The following is a 17,581-nucleotide window of genomic DNA, read 5'->3' on the forward strand; positions in this document are numbered from 1 at the left end:
TCATGCAGATATATTGATACGGCATCATCTCATTAAAGTACTACAGGAAAAAAAATCTCTCCATGTGGCATCATATGCCAGAGGATATGTAATTTAAAACCAAAATATTAACATTTAATCAGAATGGTGAAGTCAAAGTGAAACAGGAAAATCTGACAGATGATACATAAATAAGAATAAAATGAAGTACGATTGCATTTTATATCCAGTCATGAGCACTGTAGATAGAGCTGGTAAAACTTACAAGCTGGTTCAGCTGAAATGAAATGACATTCTTTGCATAATTTTTTTCTGAAATTGTACAGGAAGTTATATGAATTTAATTTCATATGAAAATGAAATTCCCCTGAGTCCAGAATCCTGCTCAAAGCACATACACATCTCTTGTCACGAAACATGAAGACACAAAAGACCATCAGACTAGTTTCAACAACAGAAAATTTTTCCTGATGGCTGGACTCTGACCACAAAGAAATGTATCAATGCATATTTCTAATGGAAGAACAATTCTTTAATAAACAGTTTATATATTTTTTTTCTTCTTGAATTACCTGCAATTTTCCAACTGCATCAAATGAGAACAACTTCCACTCCTTGCCATTGGAGGGGAGTAGCCATGTCTTAATTTTGTAGGGAGAATGGCTTGAGCTGTCTGCCAGTAATTTCACAACCCATTTTACATCAGCCACATCAAGGAAAACTTATGCTTAAATTATTTTTCATATTTGAAGAGACAAGGTTTATGATACCTCTTGTTCACAGGTGGTCAGTTCAAGGACTCATTAAAAGTTATACAAGTTTCCTATTGATAAATATGTGGGAATTATAGTCAAACTGTCTTAAGAAGTCACAGCCATTAAAGAACATGTTCAGCATTAAGGGAAATGACAAATTATTATTTAATGAGATGACTAGTCTTGCCATTGTTGCTCTATTTTCAAGCAACACTGAAATGGGCTCCCTGGTGTTTGTAGTTTCTGGCTATCTTTTTTTTCTCCTCATTATTAATTCCTTTTTCTCCATGCTAATCAGCCAAAGCACTGTGTGTTTGGAAGGCTGATTTTTATACTCCGTTCCCTTTGGATTTAAGGGTTACTTGTCAGCCTAGCCAAAAACTTCAGCAGTAGGTAAAGCCAAGGGCACTCCTCGTGACCACGGCGACACCGCTCACGCGCAGAGTTTATGCGGCCGCCACACCTCCGGGTCAGAGCTCACCGAGGATTTCCATAAATCCAATGGGTAATGTGCCAAATAAGATTAGAGAAGACTTCACATTAATGTACAATCCAATGAAAATATCATCTGCTAAGCTCCTTCTGGTGGCGACGGGGAGGAGGTGGCTAATATTAGCAGGTGTTTGTCTCAGAGGCAAAGAGGAGGCAGGAACACCTGCCCGTGCCCGTGCACAAGGTGGAAGCAGCCATCGTGACTTCACCTGTGGCAAAGTCTTCAGTAAAAATGCAGTTTTTAAGAGCTGAAATTCTGATCACTGCCATGTTGTGTCAAATTGTTTTCTCTACCTCTTATTACATTATGTTTAATCTCACCCTGTTTCGTATTCCCAAATGTATCTCTATTCAAAATTCTTTTAAAATTTATCTAGCTGTACTTTTATATGCTACCTAATTTCTGACACTGCATTTTCACATGCAGAGTTGCGTTAATAAATGGAGCAGGTGGATTTTTACATCTGATCTGTGCCTGTTTTATCTATACACATATTTTTCTTTCAAACCTTGACCTGCAAGAAAGCAAGAAGAAAGAGTCATCTGGCAATTAGGCAATAATCATTCAATATGTTTGTATTTGAGAATAAAGGAAAATTATTTTTTTTTGTTCTATGAGGCAATAGCAGAGGGAGCCTCAAAGAGGAAAGTGCATTTGCATTCTGCATTTGTCTTCTTCATAAATGTGGTTAACTAATTGCCTCTCTTTCATCAGTTATCAATCCTTTGTTCCTGAACACAAGAAGAATCAGATTCTGATGCCATCGCTGAACTTGATGAGCTCCTGACTCCATTAGTTATCCTCTTGAACTCAATGGTCCAGATTCTCAAACGGTATAAATCAGCATAGCCCATCCCACAATCAAAAAGCTGACCTAAGGAGATAACCTGGGGAATAAAGTCCTACATGATGAGAGTAACAAAATCAGAATCATAATGTTCTAAAATGTTATGAAAAATCCTATCCATAAAACCTGAAGAAAGTAAAGCGTATTTATTTTCCAAATAAATACATTTGGAAAAATTAGTTGTGTTATTCTTAGTTAACATTGTTTGATGGAACATGATTTGCAGTTCTGCTCAGGAGTAAAATGCATTTACAAAATATATAATATGCTGATACGCATTTAACCTATTCAAAGATTGTCCAATTTTTTTCAATACAGCCATTTTTTTTTATCTCTTGGATACCTGTGAATAATCCTAAATGTTACTCAGGATCTGAAAATTGTGAATATTGCATACTGAGATCCCTGGAACTGAGATGTATGGCAGATACAAATAAATTATACTATTACATCAGCCTATCTAGGTGGACCTTATCTTTATAAACTGCTGTGTTTGCATAAAAATGGGTTTTGCTTCACAGCAGCACAAGCCTGACTTCAGGCTGCCCACTGGCTGGTAGCTTGTAACTACCAGGAGTACAGCTGTAGTAATGTTCACAAAAAGTTGAATGGAGCAGGCTGAGCACAAGATCCAGTCTAGAAGCGACCAAAATGTTGGATCACAATAAAGGAACAGTGCCCAAGTCTTAATCCTCTGATGTTGACATGGAGGAATGATGAATTTCCACAGTTGGTGTGCAAAAGTGATGTCCCCCAACCACGGCCTTGGCAATCACTCAGACCTCAGAGCAAATTAATGCAGTCTACAGCTGTTCTAAATTTTGCCAAATCAAAAAACATGAGGGGAAGGAAAAAAAAAAAAACAAAAAACCATGTATCCCATTTCTGGCAGGATTCTCATTTGCTTGTTCTCCTTCTGGCCCGCTGCCATTTGCCTTCCAGTGACTCTTACAACAAGGAGGCATGGAAAACATCTCTCATCTCCACTTCTCCCAGACCTTTAATAGCGCCTTGGCTGGGGGACACATGCAGAAAGGGAGATTGGATTTTAGTCTCTGCAGGCTCAGGAAGAAACAGACTACAGATCTCTTTTTGGAAGCCTCCAGAAAAAGGCTGCTGTCCCCAGGGCCATGGTCTGTGGTGTTCAGCTTGGATAGAGGGCGTGAAGCTGCTCAGCCAGCGCAAAGACACCGTGGCACTCACGCGAGTCACAGTCACGTGTCCCCGTGGTTGGGAATCTGTCCCCTCATGTTTATAAACTACAGAGCATGTACTACACAATTCAATTTCGTTGACTATAGAAACACAGTTAATCCAGCACTGAGTGTTTGTAAAAGACCAGCCTGGTGCATGGTGAGGAAACGCTACAAAAATAGAGTTCTGCTCTTTGCAGCTACTTCCAAAAGTGCCACCCTATCAGTGAAAGTGGGAAAGGTCTGCCAAGGTAACACATCCCACACCAGCCAGAGATGGAGATTCATGAGACACAGAATGAACTTTATAAAACACTTTTAATCTTTGGCCTTTAAGCAGCATAGCCAACAACAGGTTCACATCAGGGTAGTGGCATTAGCCAAGACAAGTTTACAAATCCCTCAGTGCGCTTCCATCATCCTGAGCTTGAGATATCTGTCAGTCCATAGCAGATGCTGCTGTTGCTGTGCATGTGTCATGTTACTGAAACCCCTAGATAATGATTACGACCGATTATACAAGATGCCATGTTCCTTAATCATATCACTTACATTTCTGCTGAACGGCAGTGACAAGGTTTTGAAAGGAGAAGATCACAGCTGTCCAACAACAACAAAAAAATCAGATAAACCACACAGTGTTTGCAGACAGAAGATTATGCTAACCTGAAAAGTAGCTTTACTGCTGTTGATATTTGCACTCTCCCTAACTGAGATGAACCCTCATTCATCCTCTCTGTTTGGCATCACGTCTGAAATGGAGGTGATTGATGCCTGAGCAGGTATTTCTGAATTTTTTTTATGTGTCTGTTATTTACAATTTTCTTTTCTTCTAGTGGGCATTTGAGTGTTTATTTACTTTTTTCTATATTCCCCCCCCTTCCCTCACCAAGATTGCAGGTCTCAGAGTACCAGGCACTGAATACCAGTCCCAAAGCTGACAGCTGGAGTGAGAAAATCCCCTCCTTGCCCTAGAGGTAACCCCAGCTCTAAGCTGAAGACATTCCCCTCCTTCATATGCTGGCTCATTTTGGAGTCTTGCTCGTGCAGAGGCTGCCAACTGTCCTGAATTAAATGCAGTGCATTTTGATATGAGTAAGTGCCTACTAATGACTGAGCAAAACCAGTGCATTCATTTAAGAAAAGGGTTCAAGCAGGGTTCCAGGAACGAGGAGCCGTGTGCCCTGCTAACAAAGCTATCTAGTTCAGTGCACAGTTTGAACCATGAAAAAGAAAGAACCTTCTACATTTAAGCAGTTTTAATGCAGTTCTACAGCACTTAAAGTTTTTGGTGGAAAAGTCAGATGTAATTACTGCTCGACACAAAGGGATTTTTTTTTTTTCCTAGCTCTGCTAATGTTCTATTTTAAATAATTAAAAGTATAATTTAAAACTTAAATTGATCGTTTCAATAGACTTGATCCTGTCCTCAGAGGGAACCCCTTGTGTCATAGTTAAACTGTTGATCAGCCCAGTGTCACTGTTCCTCCTTCATCAGAACATGTACCATCAGATCTATAATTCTTTTTTGCTTATGATGGCAGAGCTCCAACATGGGTGTAGTTTGACCCAGGTTAAGCAGATTTAGCTAAATGCATAAATTGTTCACATTCTGTCATGTGAAAGATGTAGGCCTTGAGCCAATGTTGGGAATAGATAGCTCACCCAATGAAGAAAGTAAATTGTTTGCTAATTTTCACAGGTCTGGACATTACTCTCTTCGACTCCTAATTGTCCAAAGCAGGACAGGTCTAAATGTCTTTGATTTTTACAAGAGCTTAGATGACTGTGTGTTCTGACATTAACATTCTTAGGAAGCAAATTTTCAGGCTGTACAACTCTCTGAAAGTGAGCTTTCCATCCCCTTTTGGTTTTCCTGGCCCATTTCCACCAATAAAATCACATGAAGAGTAAACCCATAAGCCAGCTAGTAAGTCAAAAGATTTTCATTATATGAATCACAGACCTAACAGGATGTCAGTGCCCTGCAGAGCAGGTCCATTCCCCTGGATTGGACCATAATATGGAATCTGTGTGTTTTCAGTGCATTCCTTTGGTGGAATTGTGCCATCAGAGATGTCCTCCAACACCTGTAATATATTTTCACACTAATTTTCATTAATGTAAAAGGAAATTATATTTGTCTACATGGCATAACTTCCAGAAAACAATTCTGAGCCATGAAAGCACAATTTATTTGTGCCTTAAACTACATTTTTTTACTATTATATGTTATACTAGTAGTTTGATGAGTTTCTTTCTCCAGGATTTTCGTTTTATAGAGGTTACTAAGGAAACTTCTTCACCAAAAGTGCAAGTCATAATGTAAACTTCTATAATCAACCTGTGTTTAACCTGTGATAATGAACTTGATGATCTTAGAGGTCTTTCCAACCCAAAGAATTCTATGATTCTATAAGCATTAAAACATTCCCTCTCAAAAATAATGTTCCACATGATGAATATTTGCTCTTTTCCCCTCATCTCTGGATACTGGACTTCACTAAAAATCAGGAATATGTATCTAAATTAAGATATATAGCCCTGTAATTGCTGTTAAGGAGGTGAGTAAAACCCTCCTAACGAAGGGAAGCTGCTTGCCTATGGTTTTCCTAAACCCCCTAAGATGACATCTACAGCCCATATGTGACCACATGTGGTATAAATAAAATGCAAGTTTAAAAGAGAAAAGAGATAAACATATAATTAAAACCAGCATAGCAAACACTTGTGCTCATTCATTTTAATGACTGCATGCTCCAGTTTACAGAGCAGTTGCAGACCCAGGCCGTAATAGCTGGGTTGACCACATGCCATAAAATACATCAGTGTAGGCTGGGTCCAAATTATCCAACACTTGTAATAAATCCATCCCATTAACTGGATAAATATGCACAAGCAACAACTCTGGAGATAATGCTGGGAAGTGGCCTGTTGTTATTTAGCAGCAATGATGGCTTGCAGGACCTGATAAATAGCAATGCTATTGCCTTTTATTACGAAACAAACAAACAGAAAAGACCAGTTTAGCTTTTAAGATCTCATAACTATGTCTCTCCTTGAGTTATCTGTAACTTGAACTGAAAAAAGAGATTGTGGCCTTGAAAGCTTCAGTTCTGATTAATTTTTTGTAAGCCTAATAAAAGGCACCAGTCATACCATGTATTTGTGAAAATGAAATCTTCATATATTGAAGGTCAATTTTAGTTGAACTAATATAATCAGTAAAAGTCAAGGTTCCTTTACCATTAAAATTGTCCATGCTCTGAGTCTTTTGATATTCTATGCTTAACCTTGAATCATGCTGTGTGAGTTGTGTGCAGGGAGGATGGTGAATTCAAGTTCCAGTATAATGACTGAGCCATCCTGGCCTTGATTTTCATCTGGGCAAAGCAGATATCCAACAAACACAAGACTTCTTTAAAATTATTTGAAATTAATACATCCTTGAAGCACTTCCTCTCACCTCAGAATAAGCAGCAGGTCACCCAAAGTCTACAAGCAGCTCTTTGCTACAGTTTTATGAAATATTTAATATCACTCCTGAATATATTTTTGGAAGTTGAACGATGGTTACATGTAACCAGAGCAAGTATTGATATTGAGAAGTGCTTTGAGGTTTGCACAGAAGAAATCACACAATAATCCTGACAGGAGGGTGTAGCCAGGTGGGAGTTGGTCTCATCTCCCAAGTAAGAACTGACAGGACAAGAGGAAATGGTCTCAAGTTGCACCAGGGGAGGTTTAGGTTGGATATTAGGAAAAATTTCTTCCCTGATAGCGTTGTTAAGCACTGGAATAGGCTGCCCAGGGAAGAGGTGGGATCACCATCCCTGGAAGCATTTGATTGGTTCCAAAACTTTTCCCTCTCTCTACCTCTTCCCTTTTCAGTACAGCCATAAAATAGGAGCCTGATAATTTGCACTGAGGAATGAAAAGGCAAATCAGTGTGATACTGCCAGCCCCAGATCAGGGCAGGGTCAGGCTGTGTGTGAAGGACATTGACCTGAGAGCACTGGCAGGGCAGAGATCATCACAGGCATGAGTGCCACCTGATTTTTAAAACAGAGCTCTAATTAAAGAACACATTCAAATCAGTTGGCTCAGAGATGTGCTAAAAGCATCACACACAAAACTGCCAAAAGTGAGAAGCAGGGCAGGTTTTCAGCAGTGCCACTCCAGTGGAATGAGTTCTGATTTTGAACTGTGCAAATGGGATTAGACCAAGGCCTGAGTCTTATCTCTCTGGAACTGGATATATGGAGATGACATAAAAATATCTGTCTTTGGTTTTGAAAGCAGTCCTGCATCAAGAGAAAGTTTGAGGGATTTATGTGCTGAAAGATCTAGAAAAAAAGTGTACAATGGGAAGTGGAAACTAAATATGTGGATGTACAGGATGAAGTGGTCATTCTATTAATGATGGCTCTCTCATTGGCAAAAATAATTTTTAACCTGTGGATTCCTTAATTTGTTTTTTCTTTCCCAAAAGCCATCCCCATTCCTTCTGAGTAAATGATTAACTAGAAGCAAAGGATATGTTGATTTTAGTATTGATTATCCACTTCTAAATTTTAACTTTCTTTTCAAAGTGTCAAGTTTAATGGAAGGTCAGAAGAATACTTAATGACAAACCCCAAGCCAGCAAAGAAAAGCTTCTGATGCAGAACTGAGAGTTAATCAGAAAACAACTCTTTGAAAACTTTTTTGAAACTGGCTCAAACGTATTATTATTATTACTATTATTATTATTATTTTTTTCCCCCAGGATATCTGCACTGAATAGAGGCAGTGTCAGCAGTCTATAAATAGCTCAGGACAGTATAAACTTTTGAACTGTGAAATCTGGGGGATGTAATCTTCCTGCTAAACAGAGGCTTACAGCAGATATTTAATGCTCTGATAGGAGTGTCTCCAGTGTTTGAGGTTTGAGAGGAAGAGAAATTCTGAATTATTGCTAGCACTGTGCACTGGTGTGGTAGTTCAGGTTGGTTTGGAATCCCTTGCCTCAGCTGAATAAGTTTGTTTTCCTGCGTGCAAATTTGTGCATAAACATACTGCAGCCAAACAACAGCATTACCTGCCTTTGGATCTAGAACAATTAATGTAGCAAATATTTAATTATTATAACATACTCTTTAAGCAATGGATTTGTTTGAAGAAACAGCCTGTATTGCTCTTTTCATCACTTTTTGTGAAGCAGTGCTGATTTTCATCAGCTGAGAGTTTGTCCAATGGGAAGTAGCACTGGTAAAAGCTCACAGCAATTTCCCTGGTGCTGTTGAGCTCCTGCCTGTCACACTTGGAGCAGATGCAGGACAGTGCCACCTTTCACACCAGAGGAGGCTGAAAAGCAGCACCTTCCCAATAAGAATATCATGCTATAAATTAACGCCCCTGTCATGGCTAATTCCACAGAGCAATTGTGCTGTATGGAGAAGCTGCTTTTCAATCACATGGGGACACAGCCTGGGCATTTTGTGGGAAGGGGAAATGACCCTACACTGGGGTTTGGGTGTGTAAAAAATGAAAAGGCACGTGTAATCTGTGTGTTTTTGGAGAGAAATGTTTTTTCAAGCAACCACCAAGGGCATGAACTGGACTATAAACACAAAGACCTCTTGAGTCCAGGAGCTGGGAGCACCCACATCAAGATGTGGTGGACATCTCCTCCCAGTGGGGCCAGCAGCCATTGGGAACACTCCCTTCCTGCTCCCACAGCTGCCATGTGGGTGGGGATTCAGGTTTTTAGCTGTGACCCCACCCTGGCCTACCATAAAGGAGATGAAATAAGTTCCAGGAGGGTTTTGCTGCTGGAGGTGGGGTTTGGTGTTCCCTCATGAGTGTGGACATCTGTGGGGTTGCAGCAGGAGCTTGTTGGGGCTGGGCTGCTCCCAGAGGTCTCCAAAAGGAGGAGTATGAGCAGTTCAGAGCAGACCTGCCTGCAAGGCCTGGTTCCCTCCATGGAGAGATGCATCAAACCTGTGAGTAACCCAGAGTCTACAAAGACCTTTTGTTCCTCTTGGTTGTGTGAGGGGCTGAAGGTGCTGGGGTTGTTGCTGGGCTGGGGGTGCTGAGTGCTTTCTCAAAGCCAGGAGCAGCTCTGGGTGCTCCTACCCTTGAGATGCTCATTTTTGGTTGTGCAAGGTGCTTTAGTGAGCAGTGGTGGGGAGTTAAAGCTGGCACCCAGCTGATGGAGACGGGGTTGTTGGTGGCCCTGGTGGGGCAGAGACAACAACCTCTGTGTTTGTTTGTCCCCTTGCACAAGTCTTTGGGCTGTGTTTTCTGCTTGGCCTGGTGTTGTGGCCATGGTGGTGTCTGTGGTGGCCCTGGAGCTGTGTGGCTCACCCTGCCAGGGAGTGCATTTGCCACTCACACAGCTTGTGGGCTGCCGTGTTCATAAGGGCCTCAGGAAAAGGTTTTTTTTGGGGAAGATGATTGAGTTTTCCCTTTGTAAACTGAAGCTTTGTGATGAAGGGCAGAGTGAATAAGGACCTCCTCTCGTTAATGGGCTAAGCAGGGACTTCTGTCTGGTACAATGGTGTCCTTTGGCTGCTGGGTTTCCTTGCTGGGCTACAAGTAGAAAACAAGGCAGATGTGACACAATCATGCCTAAACTTCAGCTTTGGAAATCAGTAATGGCTCTGATTTCCAAATTCTACCTCTGAAATGTGGTCCTAAGAAGTGACCACTGATCTCCCCAGTGAATTCACCCTGCAAATTGCTAGAGACAGAGTTTCACTTACTTTACTTCTGTAGCTGTATTGATTTTTTTGCCATCTTTCTTTTTAAACCTGAAGGAAAAATTCAAATAAAACCTAATGATGTCTCTCTATTCTGAACAGTTTTGGAAATTGCAGAGCAATCAATATTAAGTACACTTTACACCAATTTAGAGCCCTATTCTGTTCAGACATGTGCTTTATAGAGCTCTGATTTTTGAGTAATTTAGGCTGAAAAGTAGGGTAATGTGGATTTTCTAATTAGCTTGTGTTAAGTCAGTGTTCTTCCACCTGAATATTTTTAATAGCTTGGTTTTTAAAAGCATGTGTGTATATATCTAAAGTAGGCAAATGAAAAGGAAGATAATCTGTTCAGAAGGATGAAAGACAAGTGGATTAATGCAGAGTTTGAGATTTTGTGAGAAATTCAGGCACACAGGCTGCTGCTGCAAGGAGAGCTTCTACTTGTGAAACTGTCACTTGTTAATTAAGTTAATGTCTATGGTGCTCTGAAAATGTAAAGCAGTATGTAAGTGCTAAGTATTATTATTAATGATGCCAATTTTGACAGGTTTACTGGAATAGGCTTTGCAGTACAATATAAGCTAATGTTCTAATGCTTTACTCATTTACAAGGAAACTGTTAAAAATAAGAAAGTGGGAATAGAAGGCCAGAAAAGGCCAGCAGAATAGATGGAGTCCCTCATTTGGTGTTCTACCCAAGTGCTGCCTGGGAATGAGGTCAAAGATAATGTGGGGCTGGCTCCATCTTGTAAAACTCTTGGGGGGAAACCTCAGGTGTGTGATGGTGGGCTGCACCAGATTATGGTGGCTTCCAGTTGTTCTTTTAGGACGTGTGCTGGCCCTTGGAAGCTGTAACACAGAGTGCTGTGTTCCATATGGCCTGTGTGTCCTTCCTGTCACCTAAAGATTTGCTCCTGTCACAGGCTGCAAAAGGGGAATGGAGGAAGGTGTCAGCCCTGTGTTCCCTAAGTCTGCTTGCTCCTCTAAGGGAAGTCCCCACTGGCCAATTAATTTGGTTTGTGGCCCCTGCCTCCCTTGCCCTAAGATGCAGAAGGAAACAGTTCTGGTGTTGGCTGTACTGGTATTAGTGCCTGAAGAGGTGCAGAGAGCTGGTCAGTAATATATATATAAAAGCACATATTAAAAGAAGTGACTAAATTACCTTTCACATTGCATGCAGTTGTAGTAGTTTGCATGTCATTTGGATATGGAAGCACAGCTGCACCTAGGTATCTGACCCAGTAAATGGAAGAGCTTCCTAAATGTCTTTGGTGCATTTCCTTTCATGCTTTTTCTCTGAGCAAAGCTATCAAATCTGCCCTGTAAAAGGGACACCCTAATCTTCAGATATTTTAGATGCTCTTTAATTTATTTTTTTCATTACCAGGCTCAATTCTTTCCTGTCTTTAATGGCTTCAAAGTGAAGAAATAATTTAAATTGTATAGGAGTTGTATATTTATGTATCCAGGTCATATAGAAATTGGAACTCCAGTGTTTTCCTGCAGGTGTGTTTTTCTGTGTGTTCCCATTCAACCTTACAGTAGTTTCCCCACAAGTCCAGTCCAGTGGATGTCCTATTGGCATGGTCAGGGTGGTCTGTTTGGCTTAATTGCTGCAGGAGAAATCAATGGATTCTCTTGCAGTTTGGCTGAGTTTTGCTAATATGTCAAGAGTGCACATGCACACACACCTACACTCAACAGTTCCAGCCATATGAGACCAGCACTCCAGTGCCTAATTAAATTCATTTACTGGCTGGCAGACACTCCACCTTTCAGTGCCATGTGGATCCTGGTTGTACTGGAAGAACTTCAGGGCCAGTTGTTTTGTTGTGTGTTAGAGACTGAATTGTCATGTCCTCATTTAATATGAACTTTGGTATTGTGCTGCATTAGTCAAACAGTGCAGGCAGTGTTGGAAGAGGGAAGATATGGTTACTTTGGGGGTCTGAGACATTATTTCTTCAAAATGGACTCTAATAAAACTATTTTCTTGCCTCTTGCTATGTTGTCAATTACTTTAGTGTTGGACTTGACCAAAGGCTGCTGGAAACCAGCCAGGACTCTGTCCTCATGCATCCAGAAAAGTGAGAAGTTGTTTTTTTTTTCTTTTTAATGTTGGTCACTGATGAAGTGTTATGAGAATATTGCACTCTTCACAAGATGGATCAGTGATCTGAGTAGGAATGACTGTCTGGAATCAATGCTTTGATCTGTCAAAGTATCTAGAAAATAAGTCCTTCTCTGCAGGCAGGTAACAAGGAATGCCTTGGGTGGAAAGGTCTATCAGTTCAGTCCATTTTCTTCCCATCAATCACCTGTCAGGTGTTAATCACTGGGTAAAGTAGTCTAGAAATCTTCTGAGAGCAGCTTTGAACTGCTGCTGCTTGGGCCACAAAGAGGGGTTTCTGCCTTGGCCTCTTGGAGCTGGCTCATCTTTTGATACCCAGGTGTCTCCTGAGCCAGTTGGTTTCCTAATCATAGAATTGCAGTGCTGGGGTTTGCAAACTAAGTAGGTTCACACTACACAGACTCTATAACCTATTCCCCATGCAGAAAAGAAAGCAAAGCAACACAACAGAAATAAAAGAACAGACTCTAGCAGTTGCTGCCTTTTTAATACAGAAGGAGAGGTTTAAAAATCTAGGGTCGATGACTGGTTGTTGATCCTGGAATTATATTAAATATCAGTTGTATTGAGATCTGAGTCTTTTGAGACACAACCTTAAAAATTATAACCTTAAAAATATAACAAGGGCAAGCTGCTTGCCCTTTTCTAAAGTGCAGTAATAGGCAGTAATTCTAAAGCAGGTATATGGGCATCTGCTTTGGATGCTCTAGTTACAGAACACAGTGCAGGTAGTACATCAACCCTGTCATGAAAGCACAATAGTCAGAATAGAGTCCTTAAGGCATCACTGTCTATTATAAATCAGTTAGAATAATTCATGCTATAGATTTCCCAATGCTGCAAAGCCTCTTATTCAGCAGCGTATAAACATATATCACATCTTATAGATTTTTTTCCCCCCTTCTTGGCATGAAACAGACTTAAAAGAATTCTGCAAGAGAACAATGCACTGTACAGACAATTCCCTAAAAATGTTAATAAATAGGAGGTGGAATGGAAAGATATTATTTATCTCCGGGATCATTTTAACAGCTCCAGTCACACCTTTGTTATTAAGTTTGGAGCACGTTGTGTAGGAGCCAACAGTAAGCCTGTGTGTGGAGCATACAGGGGCTGTGTCTGGAATCAGGCTGAAAATGCAAATAGGACTTTCTTTTCTGGTTTGGTTTCTCAACACAAGTTAGAGCAGCTTGCACCAACTGGTAAAGGCTGCAAAGGGCCATTTTGCCAGCTGGGAGGTGCAAGGGTGTAATAATGCTGCTGGCTCCTTGCCTGTGCCAGCCACAGGGAGGAGAGTGGCAGAGAAGCCAATGTATGTCTCAGTGCCACAAACCAGGCTTAAAGACAGCTTGTACCACTTGGGAGTGGGGCATTATGGATCTGAAGTATCCAAAGGCCTGCCACGAAATATTTGTGCTGCAACTTCCCATATTCTTCATATCACTTACAAATCCCTAACATTTCCAGAAACCCCCATTAAACTGAAGGGATTTAAGTCACGAAGCGCTGGCTGATGCACGGTTCTCTGGGTTCTGATAAATGGCCTCGGGAGTGAAGGAGTTAACTGACCATCATCAATTACAGCATCAGAGGGGGTGATTAGGACTGAAATTGCAGGGAGGTTTTTAATTTAGCAGAGTAGAGGAGACTCCCCCAGCTTAGCCAAGCTCATCAGATCATGCACGTCTTCCTGCTTCATCCGCTTACCCCGCGCTGCCACTCAGGGCTATTGTGCATGGAGAGGGCACTGAGCAGACTCCAGCATATTATATTATTCCCTTGTCCAGAAATCCACCTGAGGCTCCCTGACGCTCTGCCTGCCACACAAATGCCTAGTGTGCAAAATTTTCAAAGACCCCAACTCAGGAATCAAGGAGCAAATTATGTGAAGGAAAAAAAAAAAAAGAGGCAAAGTTTAAAGCTTAATATGACCTAATTTGTCTGATTTTTAAAATTTTTGAAGTAGGTAGGACTGCTTCTAGGAGTAAAGATGCATTTAGGCTTATGTGTTAGGATCAGGGATGAATCTGTTGCATTGGTGTTTTGCCTGGCTCTGTTTGTATTGAACACAGAGAGTGGTATAAATAAAGTGTATGGAATGTAATATACAAACTGCTTTAACTTCTCTGCTCTGTTTTCCTGATAAAATTGCTTACCTGGCATGCTTTGACCATTGCCTTGGGAAAAGGGCAGCAGGCTTCAGGCTTAAAAAGTCACAGGAGGGAAAGGAAAGGACCAGTATCCCTGACATGAAGTTTTTGGGGCATTGTAGTTACAGGCTGCTGGTGGGATGTGCCTCCTCTGCCTGCTGGGACCCTCTTGCCTCCTGGGGCTGCTCTGTTCCTGGGACTGGGGATCCTGGCTCCAGTCTGGGACTGTCTTGGCACATGCTGATTGTCAGGGCTGTGAAATGCAGGTGAAAAATGTCCTTGACATGTACCCAACCCCATGGTTTTCATCTACTCTTTATATTTCTGGTTTCTACTGCTATTACCATTTTCCTTGAGTATTTTGCCTTTGGTTATTAGAAAACTGGGGGGTTTGTAGAACAAACTGCAAGTGGGCACTGTTTATAGAGGCAGACTTCATGTTCCTCACGTGGCTGGGAGAAAAGGGGAAAGGACAGCAGTAATCCAACTAGAAAATATTCAGGATGGGCCTGACTCAAAATTCAAAGATAGCTTGGCTTTGCTGATGTGAAGATAAATTTTTATCTGCTTTTGCATTCTGAAGTCTTGAAACAAACCCTTTCTTCTAGTGGAAAGTTAAGAATAGCAAGAATTGAGATCAGGGAGGTGCTGGTGAAGCGTTAGCGGTGTGGAAGCAGTGGGAAGCAGCAGCCCTGTGTGCTCCTTCCCTTGGGTTTTGTTGCTTGTAATGTTGCAGAGCCCCTGCCACTGAGGCTGGAGTTTTCTATATGATCATGTAATTAAAGATTGACTCATAGTGTGCAAGCATATGGAGGCTAAAACAGTTGCCCGTGAAGCACTCGGCAGCATTTTGTGTGGTGTTTGACAAACCATTTTTATTTTGATTTTTGTTAATATGGCACTTTGTGCAATCACGGAGACACTTAGCATAGAACATCAGTCACCTGTGTAATCCTAATGAACTCATGTAAATGGAAATAAGGGGCTTCTGAAGACTATTAACAATGAGGTGCCATGATGCTGGAGGAGACTTGGCAGCCCTCTCAGCCCACCCCTGATTTTGAAATGTGAGAGCATAGCTTTCCCCATTGCTGAGGAAGAATAATCAGACCTAGTCCTTGAAATGGTCTGTAGTGAAGCAATGGTTATTTTAACTTCAGGGTTATCATCCTTGCTCAAGCAAATTCCCATTGGTTTTAGAGGAGTTATGCCTGGACACAGAGAAGTGCAGGGCTTCAGGAAGCCTTGGTGTGACCTGCTTCTGTTGTGTTTCTTCTCCAGCCCTCAGTGGTTGTGAATTGTTGTGTTATTAATACAATAATTTGGATATATTGATCACTGTCAGTTCCCCTTCTGTGGTGAAATCTACATAATTCGTATAAGGCAGCTGGAAAGGAAAATTTACCTCACAAACCTGAGAGCAAGTGGGGCCACAGTTGCTTTGCTTTGGGTGTGCTCTGAGCAGTGTCTCTGAATTATGTCCCTTTGCAGGGCTCTTGGCAAAGGTGGGAAGCAGATCCTTGCTCAGGCAGGTGGAATTTAGGGCTATTCCAGCTTTTTGCCCAGGGCTTAGTGATCCACTGGATGTGGGAAATTTCATAGCTAGAGGATCTAGAAGTGTTTTCTATGTTAGAAGTAAAGCCTGAATTTTCTGGGAATTGCTACAAAACAGTGTTAATGCAAAAAGGGTTTGAAAGTTGTTCAAGGGTCTGAAGTGGAAATTAGAGGTTTGAGGGATTTTCTGGAGGGGTTTTCTGGTTTTTGTCTTTCCTCTGGCATTTAAGTTACATTTTGTAGGAAAACATGACTGCTTTGTGCCATTGGACACCTTGTGGGTCCTCTACGCTTCCTAATGCCCACAGGAGGTTTTGCAGACCCCCCAACATAGAAGCCACAACATTTCTGGGAGTCACCAAGGAGCCTCAGTGAGCGAATCTTTGACAGGTCCATGCCCAAAGTCGCTGCTGGCTGTTTTTCAGCTGTCTGCTTTTATTGTAGTCTGCTTTGCTGCCCTGAGAGCTACTGCATGTCACAGCCCTGGTGTGATGTGTGCACCAGCTGCTTGTCCAGACCTGTCACATTTTGTGGGGATTTTTTTTTTTTGGGCTGCAACTATTTCTGTGCTGCTGTCGAGTAGGAGGGAGTTGCACCCTGGGCTAAAGCCAGAAGGGACCTCTCTGTGCAGGTTGATGTTGTGTATTTGGGGAAAGCTCTCTGGGCACCAATATTTCTGCAGAGGGACAAGGAGGAAAGAAGCCACAATGTGTGCCCAAAATTACTCAAAAGGGTGTTTCTGTAAGGGCAGCCTCCCAGAGATTGCTCCCTACAGAGCCTTAATGTACAATGAAAAGTAGGACTCTAACCCTGGGAGCAGGCACATCTTCTCATGCTGCTTAATGTCAGTGATGCTCAGGCAGCGAGAGCAATTATTATTATTAATCCTAAAATAGATTATAAAAGGAAAAAAAATGAAGCTGCTGTCTGAAAATTAAAGTAATTGTGGCAGAAAGTCGAGCTGCAGTAGTTCTTCAGTTTGAGAGTAGCTCAAATCAAAGGAAAGAAATTCTGTGAGCATGTTGAGGATCCTTGTCTGAGCCCTGCTGAATTCAGGGGCACGGTTAGGAAGATTTTGGTCAAATTGTAGGGACCTAAAAATATTTTTTGTTTTGTTGGAAAGGATTTTTGCATCTTAGTTTGCCAAATTGATTAATACTTGCATTTCCTAGTACCAGCATATTAAGCATCCTATACATTTTTCATCTTTTCTAATTTATCTTATTAGGAAAAATGTGCAAATAACAAATATGTAAATATATAATGGTATGCTTTAATATAAGCTGTATGCTGCCTTCAATAATGAATGTTGTTGACTACAGTAATTAAGTATGATTCCAGCTCTAGTTATTTACTGGAATTGGGTTCATCTAAAACTGCAGGCAGTTTTCTGTTTCCCATATAAACAGTAATTGTCTAAGTATTTGCTAAAATATTGTTTAAGTCTAAAATCAGGATTGCAAGTGGATTTCAATAATCTAGTTAATTTACTTTAATTTTGGAATTCTGTCTCTGCATGGGAAGAGAAATATGAAAAGTAATTTCATCTCTGTATAGTTGATTTAATTGTATGTACTTTTGATGGATTAAGTTTCCAGTTAATTGTGGAAAATGCAACAACATTATAAAAAGAGGTTTAAAATAAAACAATTGCTGTCTGCTTTGCATTCTATTTAAAAAAATGTTTAACATTATTAATTTTACAATGGTAATTTATAAATATTCGTTACATC

General features: G+C 40.9%; 2 long non-coding RNA genes across 3 annotated transcripts in view; one reads left to right on the plus strand and one right to left on the minus strand.

Annotated features, from left to right (window-relative positions):
* LOC135280990 (uncharacterized) overlaps positions 1-17,581 on the minus strand; it is a 35,383-nt gene that overhangs the window by 11,146 nt on the left and 6,656 nt on the right. The gene's annotated exons all lie outside the window — the stretch shown is intronic.
* The window catches only part of LOC135280989 (uncharacterized), a 96,289-nt gene continuing 87,681 nt past the window's right edge, over positions 8,974-17,581 (plus strand). Inside the window, exon 1 of one of the 2 annotated variants that reach the window (XR_010347787.1) lies at positions 8,974-9,251. This is a non-coding gene — a long non-coding RNA (uncharacterized LOC135280989). The remainder of the gene's footprint in view (positions 9,252-17,581) is intronic. The other variant, XR_010347786.1, reaches the window with a different exon arrangement.

The sequence above is a fragment of the Passer domesticus genome, chromosome 14 (assembly GCF_036417665.1).
Source record: "Passer domesticus isolate bPasDom1 chromosome 14, bPasDom1.hap1, whole genome shotgun sequence".
Taxonomy (NCBI): domain Eukaryota; kingdom Metazoa; phylum Chordata; class Aves; order Passeriformes; family Passeridae; genus Passer; species Passer domesticus.